Source organism: Giraffa tippelskirchi, chromosome 1, assembly GCF_054371585.1.
Source record: "Giraffa tippelskirchi isolate mGirTip1 chromosome 1, T2T-mGirTip1v1.2.pri, whole genome shotgun sequence".
Taxonomy (NCBI): domain Eukaryota; kingdom Metazoa; phylum Chordata; class Mammalia; order Artiodactyla; family Giraffidae; genus Giraffa; species Giraffa tippelskirchi.
The window spans coordinates 164552570-164568758 of record NC_137275.1 but is presented as its reverse complement, the minus strand read 5'-3'; the positions used below and the strand labels follow the sequence as shown (position 1 = coordinate 164568758).

The following is a 16189-nucleotide window of genomic DNA, read 5'->3' as shown; positions in this document are numbered from 1 at the left end:
TCTTCTTGAATCATAGGTGCATAGGATCAAGCAGTCAACAGAAAAACAGAACATCTTGACTGGAGGCTGACAGCCACAATGACCATGAATCACGGAAATATCAAAGGAAGTAACACCAGCCCAGCAAGGTCTCCTGTTATTTAGTTCTGCGACCCCTACCCTCAAAATTCTCTTTCAATAGACCTGCTCTTTTTCAGAGAATAGGATGGTAGTCTGCTGCCCTCCTCATTTGCTGGCAAATTAACAAATTTCTCTTTCCTTTATCCTCAAAACTTTGTCCTCATTATTCTCATTCAGACTCAGAGATAGGAACTGAATTTTCGGTTATACATCCATATAGGCACCAGTGAGCTCTCAAGACATTCTCATCTGTTCTTCTCCTTCATTCCCACTGCACAAGGACCACCAGCTCATCTGACTCTAAGCATGATCATTACACAGTCCAGATGTTCATTTTCAATCTTTGAGGTCTAAATATGTCAGCAAATATTTTCAAGGGGAAGATCAGGTAAAAACAATTATGTGCTAAACATGAATGTCCCCTTCTCTCTTTGCATTGCAAATTCCTTCTTTGATATTAATCATGGTTGTTAATATTCATGTCAGCATCTGTAACAGAGCTCCTGATTCTGTCAATTTACAACATATCATTAAAAAGCAGCAATTTTCTTTTTGAAACCTTAAGATTTTTCTGTCCTATATATGTGTGTGTTAGTCACTCAATCGAGTCCAACTCTTTGTGACCGCATGGACTGGAGCCCACCAGACTCCTCTGTCCATGGAATGCTCCAGGCAACTGGAGTGGGTTGCCATTCCCTTCTCCAGAGGATCTTCCTGACCCAGGGATCAAACCTGGGTCCCCCGTATTGCAGGCAGATTCTTTACTGACTGAATCAACAGGGAAGCCCTATATATAGGCATTGTAGAAAGAGAAATAAAGGAAAGAGGGAAAGAAAGATTGAGGAAAGGAGGGACAAAAGGAACCAAGGAAGAGAGGGAGGTCACAATACCAATATCACTATTACTATTTGGGTATAAAAATTTCCAATTATACTTGTCATGTAATCACAACATACAAAGTATTTTATAACTTTCTTTACTCAATATGTTAACATTAAACATCCCACAATGTAAATGTTAATAACAGGAGTACATTTCAAAGTCTGGGTAGTCCATACAATGTTTTCTATTGTTAAATATTTATTGTTTCCTATTTTCCATTATTATAAGGAATGCTGCCATTAGCACCCCATAAATAAGTATTTTCCTGAATGCATGGTGACTTCCACATCAGAAAAAATGTGGCATCTGTAACAGAGAAATTGTATTTATCATATATACATATCGTACAAATTGTATTGTATCTGTAACAGAAATTGTATTTATCACTCAAAAGTTAAGCATATCTTTATTACTTTTGATCCATGTTTCAAATAGCCTTCCAGAAAGGTTGTTAGCAATTTATACTCCTTCCAGCAGTGCATGAGTGTGTTCATTTTTCTATACCCTCTTTGTCTGAGTATTATACTTTGGCCTTTCTTTCCTTTCTAATTCTTGTCACCTGTTAATGTAGTAATGCACCAGAGCTTTCCTAAGAAAAGTTTACTTGTCTTACATACATTTCACTACAATGCATCCTAAGGATCAATGATACACAGAATCTGAAGGATGTAATTTAGCCTCTTCAGGATAGATCAAGGGCTTTGGGGAAAAAGCACAGTAACAGAAAAAGGCATGGAGGGTGGAACAATGAGGAAAATGAAAATCAGTCCTTACATGTTTATCTAAGAAAGACTCTAAATAGGATGAAAGGTGACTCAGTGGGAAAAGTAAATCAATATTTTGTACCACCTTCTGGATACCATGTTCAGCCTAAATAGTACCCCTGAATGCCAGATTTACATATGTGACAACCTATTTTGAGATTTACACTTGTTTAGGTATTGCTCTCATCACCACTACACCAACATACAGCATCATACATCACACCAACATAAAGTCAATTAGAAAAAATGCTTCATTCTTCCTCTAAAATATATCTTTACCTGGTCTAATTTTCTCCAAATTACTGTGTCTTATGGCCATCTCTCATCTGACCATAGACTCTTAATTGTTCTCCATGTTTATACAATCCATTCTCTACATAGAAGCCAGGGAATGATAGTCATAACATGTCATCTCTCAGCTTAAAAGAATTCAGTGGCATCCTTTGGCTCTTGGAATGAAATTGCAACACCTTATGTCTTACAAGCCCTTACACACAAGTAGGATTCTGTCCAACTCTCTGATGCCATTTGGTACTGCTTTCCCCCTCCGTCATCTGGCAACCACTCTGGCATCATTCTACTTCTATAGTGTGCTGCATTCTTTTCCACATTAGAACTTTTCGATTTGCTGTTCCACCTCCTTGGTCACTCTTCTCCTCACTTGATGCATGGACAGATCTCACCCATCATGTCCCACCTCAGAAAAAGCCTCCCAGACTATCCTTCTGAGATTGCCTACAATCACCAATACATTAATTCTCCATCACATAACCCTATTTTTTCCCTTTGTTAGAAAACCAAACAATCTTCTTTATTTCCTTGTTAACTTGGTTGTTGTCTTATTCTCTATAATGTAACTTCCATGAGTCCAGTGACTTACTTGTCATAAAACCACTGTATCACCAGCAGCTACCTGAATGGCATACTGTTGACACTCAAAAAGTTTGAGTGTATAAAATAAAAAAACAGAAGGTATATTCATGATCAACTAAAATCATATTTTCTTTGTGGTAATATATTTTCTTACATATAAATATAATCATTATAGCCGTAACTAAGGAGTTATTTTTAAATAATTTTATTTTGATTGGTGAAAAGGAACATGGCATTGTTTGAATAGTCTAAACTCATTTAATCATTGTCCTTTATTTTTGGAAATTTAGTTTTAAAAATTTTTCACTATTATAAGCAATATTATCATATGTAGACTTGAAGCTAATATATACTTATTCAAATTTCCTACTAAAGTGGCTTTGCTGGATCAAAATCTTTTTATAGGTTTCATCAAATTTCCTTCTGAAAATATTAAAATATTAAACCAACTTTCTATTAGCAGTAAACTAAAGTTCTTGTGGTCATTTGATATACTAGGTTGCATTCAGCTAAAAGGAAAAGAAAGCCCCAGTGGAAACTGGTTAATAAGGAAAAATATCTCAATTAAAAAGGACCAATGATACAGCAGTTTTCAGTACTGCTTGATTAAATGGCTCAATAAAGTCATTCTTCTCTCTACATTGCCCTCAGGCTGAGTCCCCTCAAGATTACAAGATAGCTGAAGCAGTTCTGGGCCGAACATCCCAGGAAAACCAGAACCAGAGATAAAAATGGATCATATCTCCTTGTGTCTCCTTCCTAGGAAGAGGAAATACTTCCCAGGAACCAAATACCAAACTTCCCTCAGGTCTCACTGGATGGAAGTGGATGATATGCCCTCTTCTAAGCCAGTCACTGAAAAGGAGAATGGGACCGCTAGAAAGACTTTACAGTTAACCCTTAAACATATCTGGAGTCTCTCCTAGAGTAAACATGAGGATTCTGTCAGTAAAAAAAAAAAAAAAAAAAGTTGAGGTGGGGTGAATCTTGGGAAAAAACCCTTAGTATATGACAATATGGAGTATTAACATTTAAAAAATCTTTGAAAATTTGTTTGATGAAGAATTATTATTTAAAATTGCATTTGACTACTAGTTTGCATTAACATTTTCTCATGTTCTGCTCTCTATTCTCTTTTTAAACTGTTTTGGGGGGCACAGCCATTCTTGGTGGCATACAAAAAGAAGAGAAAAAGGAAAGGAATCCAATCTGCAAGCTGACATCAATACTAAACTCTCAAGGTAGTTTACAAAAGCCACCATGTCAGAAGTCTCTTTATAGTTGCCAAATCCATGAATTTCACCCAAACACTGATGGCTGCTCAGTAGAAGAGGTGAGGCAACACGAACCCAGAAAACATTATGTGCACTAACCACATTTTCATTGGCAGGAGAGTCAATAGGGCTACAGCTCTCAAGAAGTTTCTTCAGTTTTGCTGACAGCTCAATATTACCCCTTGTAATTTCATATTATAATGTGTTCTATTTCTCTCCCAAACTTGTCCCCAGAATTTTCCTTAAGATAGAACAAGTTAGATAACACATAGCTTCAACTCCAGTTACCGTTTATTTTCTTATGGGTTTTCTATTACAATATCATTAACTTAGGGAATACCTGATGCCACTGATAGTGGAACCCACACAGCATATTCTAATTCGACTATCAGCTCCATTAATTTGAACTCCCTTGCAACAACAAATGCTCTGCAACGTCTCCTCCTTATCTTAACCCATTTTCTGCAAACATTTCCATGTTAATTACTAATTAAATACATTTTAATTATAACTAAATAATAATTTAGTTATTTACATTAGTATTTTAATAATTTAATAATTTACATTTCCCTCTTTTTAAAAGATTTCCCTTTTGAACAATAATAACATGTTCATTGGATAGTTACTAGATTATCATCTGCTGATTTTTATATGGGCTGTTTATGTATTAAGGATATTGATTACCTGTCTTTTTAAATTTTATTTTTGTCTTTCAAACTTGATTAATGTGATACATGTGTTTATCAACTGTCAATCTTGCTTTTTATGTTTTCTGCCTTGCATAACATGTTTAAGAAGACTTTTTACTCTGAGATCAAGTATATCCACTCATTCTTTTTAAAGGTCTTAAGCCTTTAGATTTTGCAGTAAATGTCTGACTTCATGTATGTGTGTAATTATATATTTAGCTATGAAAATATTTCAAATACCAAGAAGAAAATTATTTGGTGTGATACATTTAAATTGACATAATAAATGAGATCTTCCATGTACAGCATTATCCTGTTGACACTGTTCTTTTCTTTCATATTCATTTGCTCCTACAAGTACTATATCCACACCAAAATGACCATTGAAATTCAGATTTCCAGGTCAACATATAAAGGAATTCCCCTAGCTCATGAAAAATAGGAGAACATTAGGGTCAGAAGGAAAGAATTGAGACTCATGGGCAAAAGGATTGGAAGAAAGGTGAATGTTGTGAATGTTGAGCTATCTTTGTCATTCAAAAGCAAAGGGTCAGCTCTATCTCATTAATCTATTTGCTCTACCCAAGGTCAAAGTGATTCCAGCTAATCTGCCCAGGCAAGAAAAAAAAAAAAAGGATACTATTTAGAATCAGAAAATAAAAAATTGTGGGGAGGATGAGGAAGGAAAATACTATTCATGACTTTTTCTTATAATGTGCATTGGTGGGGAAACCAACAATCAGGACTCTCATAATAACTACAGAATACACACTTACTTGGGCTTCCCTGGTGGCTCAGATGGTAAACAATCTGCCTGCAATGCAGGAGACCCAGGTTCGATCCCTGAGTCAGGAATAACCCCTGGAGGAGAAGGAAATGGCTACCCACTCCAGTATTGTTGCCTTGAGAATTCCATGGACAGAGGAGGCTGGTGGGCTACAGTCCATAGGGTCCCATAGAGTTGGCCACAACTGAATGACTAAAACTTTCACTTTTTCACACACCTACTTAACTGTTAAAATTACAATTCATGAACTGAAAGGGAGGAAAAAGGTGTTCAAGAGCCTTTTCCCTCTGACTATATGTCTTAAATATCGATTTTCAACATAAAGGGATTGGTACACTGCCACTATTTAAAAACCTATTTTCTATTCTAACTTAAAACTTCCAAATCAAAAACAGAGAGACCAGTTAGGCTTAGCTTCCCAGAGATGAATCAATGAAATTCTTAAAGTGTTCCTACATGGTACTCCAAGGGTTTTCTTAGAAATTAATTTAAAAGTGACAAAATTCAGGACACAGATGTTTAAGGTTGTTTTGTTTGTTTTTACTGAATTATGGACTAAGCTGATTGGATTAATATTCCATGTGTTTTGTGAGGGAGGCGCAGGAGAAACAGTTATTGACAATTTAAATTTAAGAAAACAGATATCTCAAAAAATTTCAAAAGGCTGGACTAAAGACACCTAGCTAGAAAGGGGCAGAATCAGGACTGAAAAATCAGGTTTTCAGATTCTAATTTTGGTGTTTTTCTATTCTATGCTACTTTTACTATACAATAAAATCCTTATTTTCGAGAAATTTTACACAAAGGCAATAATAATCGGATTTTCAACAATTCTAATGGGTTATTAATATTGGAACACTAAGAAGGTAAGTTTGGGGATATGAGAAGAATGAAAGAAGAAACAAGTTGTCATCATACCCTTTCATTTAATCAGTATGGCTCTGAACCAAAGAGAAAAGAGAAGGGATCCTGTGTGTGATTCAGAATTCTAGAATTTGCTATCCTCAATTTTAAAAAGAAAAAAAAAACAACACCAAATTTCTAATCATTCTCTAGAGGAAGGCATGCACTGGGTTGTGAGGCTCAACAGAAGAACATGGGCTCTGTCACAAAGCTGATCTGGGTTCCAGATCCAGCTCGGCCACTAACTCATTATGTGCCTTTGGATTAAGCCACTTTTCTAAGCCCTACTTTCCTCATCTAAACAATGGAGAAAAGCAAAGCAGCTACCTTATAGGGCTGCTGATGATTAAATGCAATATATGTAAAGCTAATTTAACACAGTGCCAGGCACAAAGTAAACACAGTGATGATCTCTTGGTTTGGTTTTCTCACAATGAAGAGTACAGATAGTTTCATGAGGCTGCTTCATGATGACTCAGGAAAGGCTCAGGTCCAGAAACTGTACTACAGTTCCTTTCTGCTTCCTTGGTCTTGGATCAGAGAGTAAACCTTCATGTTTTATCCATGATGATCATAGATTTTGGAGACAGAGGGAAGTCTTAACTTAAGTTGCTGTTTAATCTTGAATATAGTAATTTCATCTCATTCCTTATGAATTGAGGATATTAATAAGATTGTATTTTTGAGGACTACATAAAATAGAGGATTAAGAGATGGTATTTTTGCATAAAACATGGGTTATAATTATTTACTCTACCTGCAGACATATGAGTGGTAATACTATCAACAGAGCCTCCTCCTATTACTGTTACTATACTTTTTCTATTACTATAATTTTTCAAGGCTCATTTTCCTGACACCCATCTTCTTTTCCCAAGGCAATTCCAGGCTTCCTTATTATGACCAATATAGGCTTGTTTACTGGACATAATCACATGAGGATTCCGGCTTTATGCATTAACCAGGCCATTACAGCTACTGAGTAGCAGCACCAGTTTACAATCTGTGAACACTTAAAGGTTAAAGATCGACTTCTCATCTGTCTTTTCAATCCTATCACAGAGTCTAACATTGAGAATTAAGTCCAGAAATGGCAGATTGGGTGAGACTGTGGAAGCTTTTTGTATCATTAGCAGAAAATCTGGATTTTTCTTTGGTAGTTGGTAAAGAGTATTAGAAAAATCACTTTGGGAGTTCTGTAGGGGTTAGCAAGAGGCTTGGCCTGGAGATATGACCTGCACAATCAATACCATCAAGAGAAGAAGAAATAAGCTAAGAATTCTGCCTAATAGGGAAGGCAAGTATTGAAAATAATCTTTAAAATATTTCCATCAATATCCTTAACATATCAATTTAATTATGTTCAAGTATATAGAGTGGTGGCCAGTGGCATGAAACAGACTATTCTAAATGAGTGATCTTAAAATCCACACATGCAGGCAGCACACATATACACATACACTCACTCATACACACAGAGAGTCAACAATGATGCCTCAAAATACAACTTTTGGAGCTTTATAGTTCCAGTCTACTTCATGCAGCAGAGTCAATCTATATGTTGGTAGAAAGGGGGGAAAAAAATCTAGGAATTCAAGTAAACCAGTTTTCCCCATTCAGATAATTCATGGATTTCCATATCATATCTACTAGCAAATAGCTATCAAAAATTATGTAAATTCTCCTCTATGAATTCTCAAAAGCTTAAAAATATCCTAGGCTAGAAAATTACTTATCCCAGAGATATAAGTTCTAGTTTTAAAGCCAACATATGTTTAGTATTGAACTGAGAGCTTGCTTGTAAAATCCTATCCTAGAGTTTAAAAAGATAAATCTAGGTTTGTTAAAAGCCATCTTGATTTTAAAATTTACATGTGATTGCTAATAATATATAATTAACTCCCTCTTAAAAACAAAGAAATTAAATTGTATGACATTGAGTTTCAATTCTGGTTTATAATTTAAAGTGAAAAAGTCTTATTTACATATTCAAAAAGGTATTTGGCAGCAGTTTAGATTTTTCCAAATATAAGTTCTGAAATAAAAGCCTGAATATATTTTGCTTAAATAAATTATATCTCCTTCATTAGAACCATACTGTTTTGAGAGTTTCTGATCTTTCAGTCAGAAAGATCAGAATATCTTAAGCTTGGGTATTCAGAAGTTTTCATTTGAACTATTTCAAAAGGAAGTCTTAGTATGAAAAGTAGATTTGCATCTAAATAAGACTATAGGTGAATAACATAATCTGTTTTAGAGAAGCAAGGTCTAGTTTTGGTCATCAATGTCACCTTTGTGGAAACACCATACATATAGCAGGCACCCAGCAAATGTTGCTCAATTGAAAATACTTCATTAAACAGAATGTTTTCTGTGAAGATGGATGCTGCTAACCATAAACAAATCACCTCTTTTTATTGCATCAAGTTAGAAATAATTACTTAACAGTTCTAGCTGTGAAAAATTGCATTAAAGTTCTACAGTTTAGGTTTATCACCAGACCCTACTTGGATAATCATTTCTTTAAGTTTTAAAGAAGAGTATAAAATTAATTTCTAAAATGGCTTCACCCCTTTTCTTGAAAAAAATTAATGCAATAACACTTTTCTTATTGAAATTAAAGAGAATTGTCAGTTCTGTTAGAGCCAGTAATAAAGAGCCAACCCTTTCTTGATGCTGGTATTGAGTTGGCACTATTTCAGGGACTTACCTAAGGATTTTAAAAATGAAAAAAAATGATTAAAAGATAGCTTATAAAGATGGTTCTATTACTATAGGATGGTCTGTAGGTTCAAATGTATGTCATCAATGACAATGAAAAACCTTACTCAGACACAGATATAAGTAGATTGGACTTTTGGGGGCCCTGAGGAACAATATGGTTAGAATTGTTTTTGTTGTTGTTCACTCTCTAACTCATGTCTGATTCTTTGCAACCTCAAGGACTACAATGTACCAGGATACTCTGTCTTCTGCTATCTCTCAGAGTTTGCTCAAATCAATGTCCATTTAGTATGGTGATGCTATCTATCTTATCCTCTCCCACCCCTTTCTCCTTTTGCCTTCAATCTTTACCAGCATCAGGGTCTTTTCCAATGTGTCAGCTCTTTGCCTCAGGTTGCCAAAGTATTGGAGCTTCAGCTTCAGCAACAGTCCTTCCAGTGAAAATTCAGGGTTGATTTTCTTTTAGATTGACTGGTTTGATTTCTTTTCAGTCCAAGGGACTCTACAGCACCTCAATTTCAAAGCATCAATTCTTTGGCATTCAGCCTTCCTTAAGGTCCAACTTTTACATCTGTACATGACTACTGTAAAAATCATAGCTTTGACTATACGGACCTTTGTCAGCAAAGTGATGTCTCTGCTTTTAAATACACTATCTAGGTTTGTCAAAGCTTTCCTTCCAAGGAGCAAGCGTCTTTTAATTTCATGGTTGCAGTTACTATCCACAGTGATTTTGGAGCCCAAGAAAAGAAAATCTGTCACTGCTTCTAGTTTTCCCCTTCTATTAGCCATGAAGTCTTGGGGTCAGATGGCATGATTTTAGATTTTGAATGTGGAGTTTCAAGCCAGGTTTTTTCACTCTTCTATTTCACTTTCATCAAGAGGCAAGACTTTAGATCCTCTTAACTTTCTGTCATTAGAGTGGTATCATCTACATATCTGAGGTTGCTGCTATTTCTCCCACCAATCTTGATTCTAGCCTGTGATTCATCTAGCCCAGCATTTTTCATGATGTACTCTGCATGTAAGTTAAATAAGCAGGGTGACATTATACAGCCTTGTTGTATTCCTTTCCCAATTTTGAACCAGTCAGTTGTTTCGTGTCCAGTTCTAACTGTTGCTTCTTGACCTGCATAGAGGTTTCTCAGAAGACAGGTAAGGTGGTCTGGTATTCGCATCTCTTGAAGAATTTTCCACAGTTTGTTGTGATCTACACAGTCAAAGGCTTTAGCATAGTCGATGAAGCAGAAGTAGATGTTTCTCTGGAATTCCACTGCTTTCTCCATGATCCAACTAATGTTGGCAATTTGATCTCTGGTTCCTCTGCCTTTTCTAAATCCAGCTTATACATCTGGAAGTTCTCAGTTCATGTACTGCTGAAGCCTAGCTTGAAGGATTTTGAAGCATGTTGAAAGAATGCAATTGTATAGTAGTTTAAACATTCTTTGGCATTGCCCATCTTTGGAATTTGGAATGAAAACTGACCTTTTTTAGCCATTTGGACACTGTTGAGTTTTCCAAATTTGCTGACCTTCTGAGGGCAGCACTTTAATAGCATCATCTTTTAGGATTTGAAACAGCTCAGCTGGAATTCCATCAACTTCACTAGCTTTATTTGTAGTAATGCTTCCTAAGGCCCACTTGACTCACACTCCAGGATGTCTAGATCTAGGTGAGTGACAGCACCATCATGGTTATCTGGGTCATTAACACCTTTTTTGTATAGTTCTTCTGTGTTTTCTTGCTACCTCTTCTTAATCTCTTTTGTTTCTGTTAGGTCCTTACCATTTCTGTTTTTTGTTATGCCCATCCTTGCATGAAATGTTCCCTTTACATTTCCAATTTTCTTGAGAACTCTCCATAGAAATTCAAGTGCCTACAGCCAGAAGATGTTAATTGGAGAATAACTGTTTGGCATTCTTTCCTAACATTCAGACTGTCAGTTTCTATAAATACTATACTATTAATACAAGTTAGAGCATAATTCATCATTTAATAAAGAAATTTCATCATTTCCTATGGGTGATTTTGGCCTGTTGTTAATTTTGGTGTCTCAGAAGTGGCTTAAAACATGGAAACAGAAAGAAACAGAAATAAAGTATATTTTTGATATTAAAATCTGAGTTGAAAAATTAGCTTAAGAAGTAAGATGGGGACTCCCTGGTGGTCCAGTGGTTAAGAATCTGCCTGCCTATGCATGAGACAGGAGTTTGATCCCTAGTCTGGGAACTAAGATCCCACATGACACACAGCCAGAAAAAGGAAAAAAGATATCAAAGAAGAAGTGAGATGAAAGAAGAGGAAATATAGCCCTGCCTTACTTTTAGGCAGTTACTGAAGAAGTCTGAGAGCAAACCTCTTCTGTTGTAAAAATAAAGCTTTTACTACTTTCTTAAATTTTCAGCTATGATTTTTTAAACCTAAGTGTATGGTTTACATTATTGTCACATTTACACTGAAAAATAAGAAAAACATAAAGCAAAAAATAACTCCTTAAGAATGTACTCATATTTGGATACTTCTTTCCTTTTGTCATCCATTAAATGGCATAAGAAATCCCTACAAAAATTTGGTATCTTCTGTACATGAGAAACATTCAATCCATCATGGAGACATACCCATCTCTCTAGCCATTTCCATAAGCAAGGCCTGGATTGGCTCTTTTTCTCTCCATATATTTTCTCTTGCTCTTTTCTGAAGAGCATCATGGGTTTCCTGGGCCTCTAGGTAGGAAGAAGATAAAGGATAACATTTTGGAACTATTAAATATCAAGAAATGTAAAACAGCACTTTACTCAGCAACAAAATCCACATTATGCAACTAGTATCTTCATTCCTCTATCATCATAGATTCTAACATCAGCATTAACTGGTCATTTAAAGTCATCAACATGATTAGCATCTTTATAACATTTATCTACTTTCTGATATGTTAAAAAAAGTTCATATTTTAACTAGGAAACTAATTGTAATAGTGGTATAATTCTCTTTAGAGTATTAAACAATAGAGTTCCGTTTCGAAAATTCGTATTAGTTTTACTACTGTGTTTTAATACTGATGTGTCTACTCATAGAAATAAGTAATAATTTGTATAGCGCTTCACATTAGATTTTTACTGTAGAAAGTTTGGAACATCCAGAGTAATATAAAGAATCTATATTTATAGGTCTTAATCATCTATAGTAGTTCTATCATATGGAGATAACCATTGTTAACATTTTAGCTTATACCATCCCAGTCTAATACATATATATATGATGTGCAATTTGTTTCGTATATGATGAAATAAAATTCATTTTTAAGGCAAGATGAGAAATACTTAAAACATAAAATTTTTCTTTGCCTGTTTGGGCTTCCTCCCTCTCCTTTAGCATGTGCTGTGAATTTGTGTTAGCCAGACCTCCTTTGGAGATGTTACTTATTAATTTCACAGTCACAACTTCTTAAGAAATAACCTTTCTTCTTAATCTTGTTAGGGGCCATGATGACCCATGACTCACTACTCACTTTGTATGTGCAGAACTGGATTATGTAAACTGTCAATGATACATCATTTAACATGTAATATGTGTGTGTGTGTGTGTGTGTGTGTGTGTGTGTGCGCGCGCGTGCTCAGTCATTCTAATAAGCAGAACAATTCTCAGAGTTTTCTGAAGGACCATTTCCTGGGTTATAATCCTCAGGTTGGCTTGAATAAAATTTTCCATTTCTTTCTTAGATCGACTGTTGCATAATTTTTGTCTATAATTGTCTTGTATGCTGTTTTGGTACTTGTCATTTATTTTATATATATACATATACACACACACACACACACACCCCTTTCCCCCATCATCAAATACTCTTCTAAAATACAAAAAGAATGATTTTGGTGGGGTATGGAAGGATTGTCAAATACATTCGTAGGATTGTCAAATAGTCTTCTAAACTATGAAAGGCATAATTGGGGGTGGTATGAGGGAGTTACAAGAGTCACAGTCACTTAAAAATCAATCTCTAAGAAAATTAATATGCATAATAAGAGACTGTTGACTAACAAATAAATATATCCATGTTTTTATTAACATGTACTTTTAAAAAACTTTTCTTAAATTACAAAAATTTTATTTTGTTCTTTGTGTTACTTAGAAAGTAAAATTCTCCTTTAAATTTACCTTGCCTAAGAGTTTGGTATATATTGTCCTAGTTATAATGAGCTTTTAAATGACTAAACTATTTTATTACATAGATTTACTGTAATTTAATCAATCTCCAATATTGAACATTTAAGCTGTTTATGATATTTCAATATTAGTAAGTGTATTTTGCAGATTCTTAAACATAAATCTTTGACTCCTTCAGCAAAATCATGCTAAATTTATCATATCTTTGGGTTTCCCAGGTAACACTAGTGGTAAAGAACCCATCTACCAATGCAGTTTCTTGTCCCTGGATTAGGAAGTTTCTTATTCCTGGATTAGGAAGATCTCCTGGAGGAAGGCAAGCCAACCCACCCCAGTATTCACGCCTGGAGAATCCCACGGACTGAGAAGCCTGGTGGGCTATGGTCTACAGGGTTGCAAAGAGTCAGATATGACTGAAGCGACTTAACATGCACACTCACACAGTCTTATAAACATATCATTACTGAAGTCACATGAATTTAAATTCTTATTTGAACCTCAGCTTCCTTATCTGCTAAAAAAAAAGGGGGGGGCTTGGACAGAGCTCTAGTATGTTGTAACTATAAAAATTCAAATTCTAAACATAGCATATCTTTAATAATTGGTTGAAACAACTTGTGAACTCTTAGAAGAAACATGAGACATATAATTCATACCTTTCAAATGAGTGCAAATAGTGTGTGTATGTGCATGTGTTGTGCATGTGGGAAGGGGACACACAGAATCATTCATAGGAATTATCTTTTTGGAATATCAATTTCCCTTCAGAATTTAGGGACAAAGTTTGTTGTTTTTTCCTCTTAGATAGATTAGAATTGAATACAAAAATCACACTAATTTTTAAGATAAAAATGAATTATTTCAAAAAATGTCATATAATGAGTGTGTTCCATTAAGCTCTGCCCCAGAAGTCAGGATTTGTTTCCACTTTTATTAGGAAAGGATGCAGGGCTCTGATTAATTGACTATGAAGAAAACTTACCAGTGAATTCAAACCATTTTAACGTCGGCATTACATTTTAAGAGTAATTAGGACATGTGAAGTTGTCTTTGGCCTTGGAATCTAAACACAAATTCACTTCACTGCCTCATTTGAGAACCTGTCAATAGGTTAAGGTTTATTTGACTTTACTAAATCAAACCTTTCCATTTTGCTTTTCTACAATTTTATGAAATTTCTCTACCATTTCTTTTAAAACCAGAGGGCCAAGGTCTATACAGCAAGTCTAGCCTTTTTAAACATACTCAGGGATACAAATCAATATGATTAATATTTCTCATTCATTGCTTTAGAATTTTGCATCCAATGAACAGTTTTACTTTCGAAACCCTCAAACCTACTTCAAATGCTCTACATAACAGATTGTGAAATTGCTTTAAAAACCAAAGTTTCTAATAGACAAGACTTCAAGGTTTAAGTAGAAATAACTGAACCAAAAGCAGCTGGATTTTTCTAACGCAAAGATTGAAAGAAAATCTGATATATGAAAATTTGAATTATGGCATTTCAAAATCCAAATGGACTAAAAAGCCAGTTTTGTTAGGGGCAACACTGACTGAAAAATGCCCATCCTGGCCAGGGACCACAGTAACCATTTGCATGAGTTGTAAGAAACATGGAACTAACAAGCCACCACCAACTAGAATTCGGGAAAGGTCAAAAGGGAAAAGAGTCCATTATGTCCTACCAACATCTCAGAATTCTCCATGCTGGAATCCTTCTTGCCTGAGTGATGCTTGCGTCACCAGGAAGGACCGTCAGTGACAATGGTTGGCCAGAGACAACCCTGAAACTAATCCTATCTCCATAAAACCCCAGACTGTGGCAGAGCAACCCTCCTGGATTCGCTTACACTGCTGTTTTCCACCCAGGGAGCCCCTTCCCAAGGAAGTCTTTTGCTTCCTCAGCATGTGTGCGTCCTCTGACAATTCATTTCTGCATGTTAGACAAGAGCTCACTCTCTGGCCCCAGAAGAGGTCCCCCTTCCTGCAAGAGTTTTTCTTATACAAATTATTTGTAGGAAGGCAAACAGCTATTAGGAGCAAACTTTGCCAGGGGCTTTTTTAACTCCAAAATTAAAATGCAGCGTTCAAAGGACACCAAAGGATGTGCAACACGAAGTACATTCAAAGTAAAAAAATCTAAAAAAATAGCTCTGTACTTCAACTCCCTATATGGAGAGAGCAAATAACTTTTCTTTCCTTTTCTTCTTCTTCCTTTAATCCATTTGTTAACTTTTTAAAATTAATTTTTTGAAAACGGCTGCTCAGTGGCCGAAATTGGCACGGAGTTACAAAAGGTTACCAATATAGTCCTGTGAAGTTGCTCAGTCGTGTCCGACTCTTTGCGATCCCATGGACTGTAGCACACCAGGTTCCTTCATCCATGGAATTTTCCAGGCAAGAGTACTGGAGTGGGTTGCCATTTCCTTCTCCAGGGGATCTTCTTGACCCAGGGCTCGAACCTGGGTCTCTTGCATTGCAGGCAGACGCTTTACCCTCTGAGCCAAAATATAGTCCTACTGGGACTCATTTCACCAAGAGCGTCTCTGAACGGCCTCATCCTTCCAACTTATTCCGATAAAGGGAACAAACTCTCAGAACGTCAAGGGACTAACTGCTTAAGAGAACCTTCCCTCTCGGTTAAACTTTTCTCCAAGAGCATTTGGGGACCGGGCTCCTTTCCTCAAAGGCTGAGGAAGCTGAGGACAGCCGAGGACGGGTGGTCTGGGCAGGGTGCTCAGGCCAGACTCCGGCTCTGGAAGTGACCTTAGGACCCCTCACTCAACGGCCCCGAGTGGACTAGAAATTAAAGTAAAATGTGTAAAACAGCGACCTGAGGTAACTTTGCAAATGAATCTGCAGCATAACATCGGACACTTTGAAACTCGCTGACTAGCAGAAGTCGGCGACCAAACACACTACTCTAGCCCGGTTAACAACCACACCCTTATCGCCAGCGGCCTGACCCGGAAGTGCTCTGCGGCGGCCTCGGCGGTGGGGGCGGGG

General features: G+C 36.2%; 1 long non-coding RNA gene across 1 annotated transcript; it reads right to left on the bottom strand.

The window, feature by feature from the left end:
* Window positions 1-1082: 1082 nt before the first annotated feature.
* On the bottom strand, window positions 1083-16171 carry LOC145511466 (uncharacterized). The gene is made up of 3 exons (XR_014057881.1): window positions 14869-16171; window positions 11635-11739; window positions 1083-1308 (listed from the first exon to the last, which is right to left on the bottom strand). It is a non-coding gene; the product is annotated as an uncharacterized LOC145511466 (long non-coding RNA).
* Between the last annotated feature and the right edge of the window lie 18 nt (window positions 16172-16189).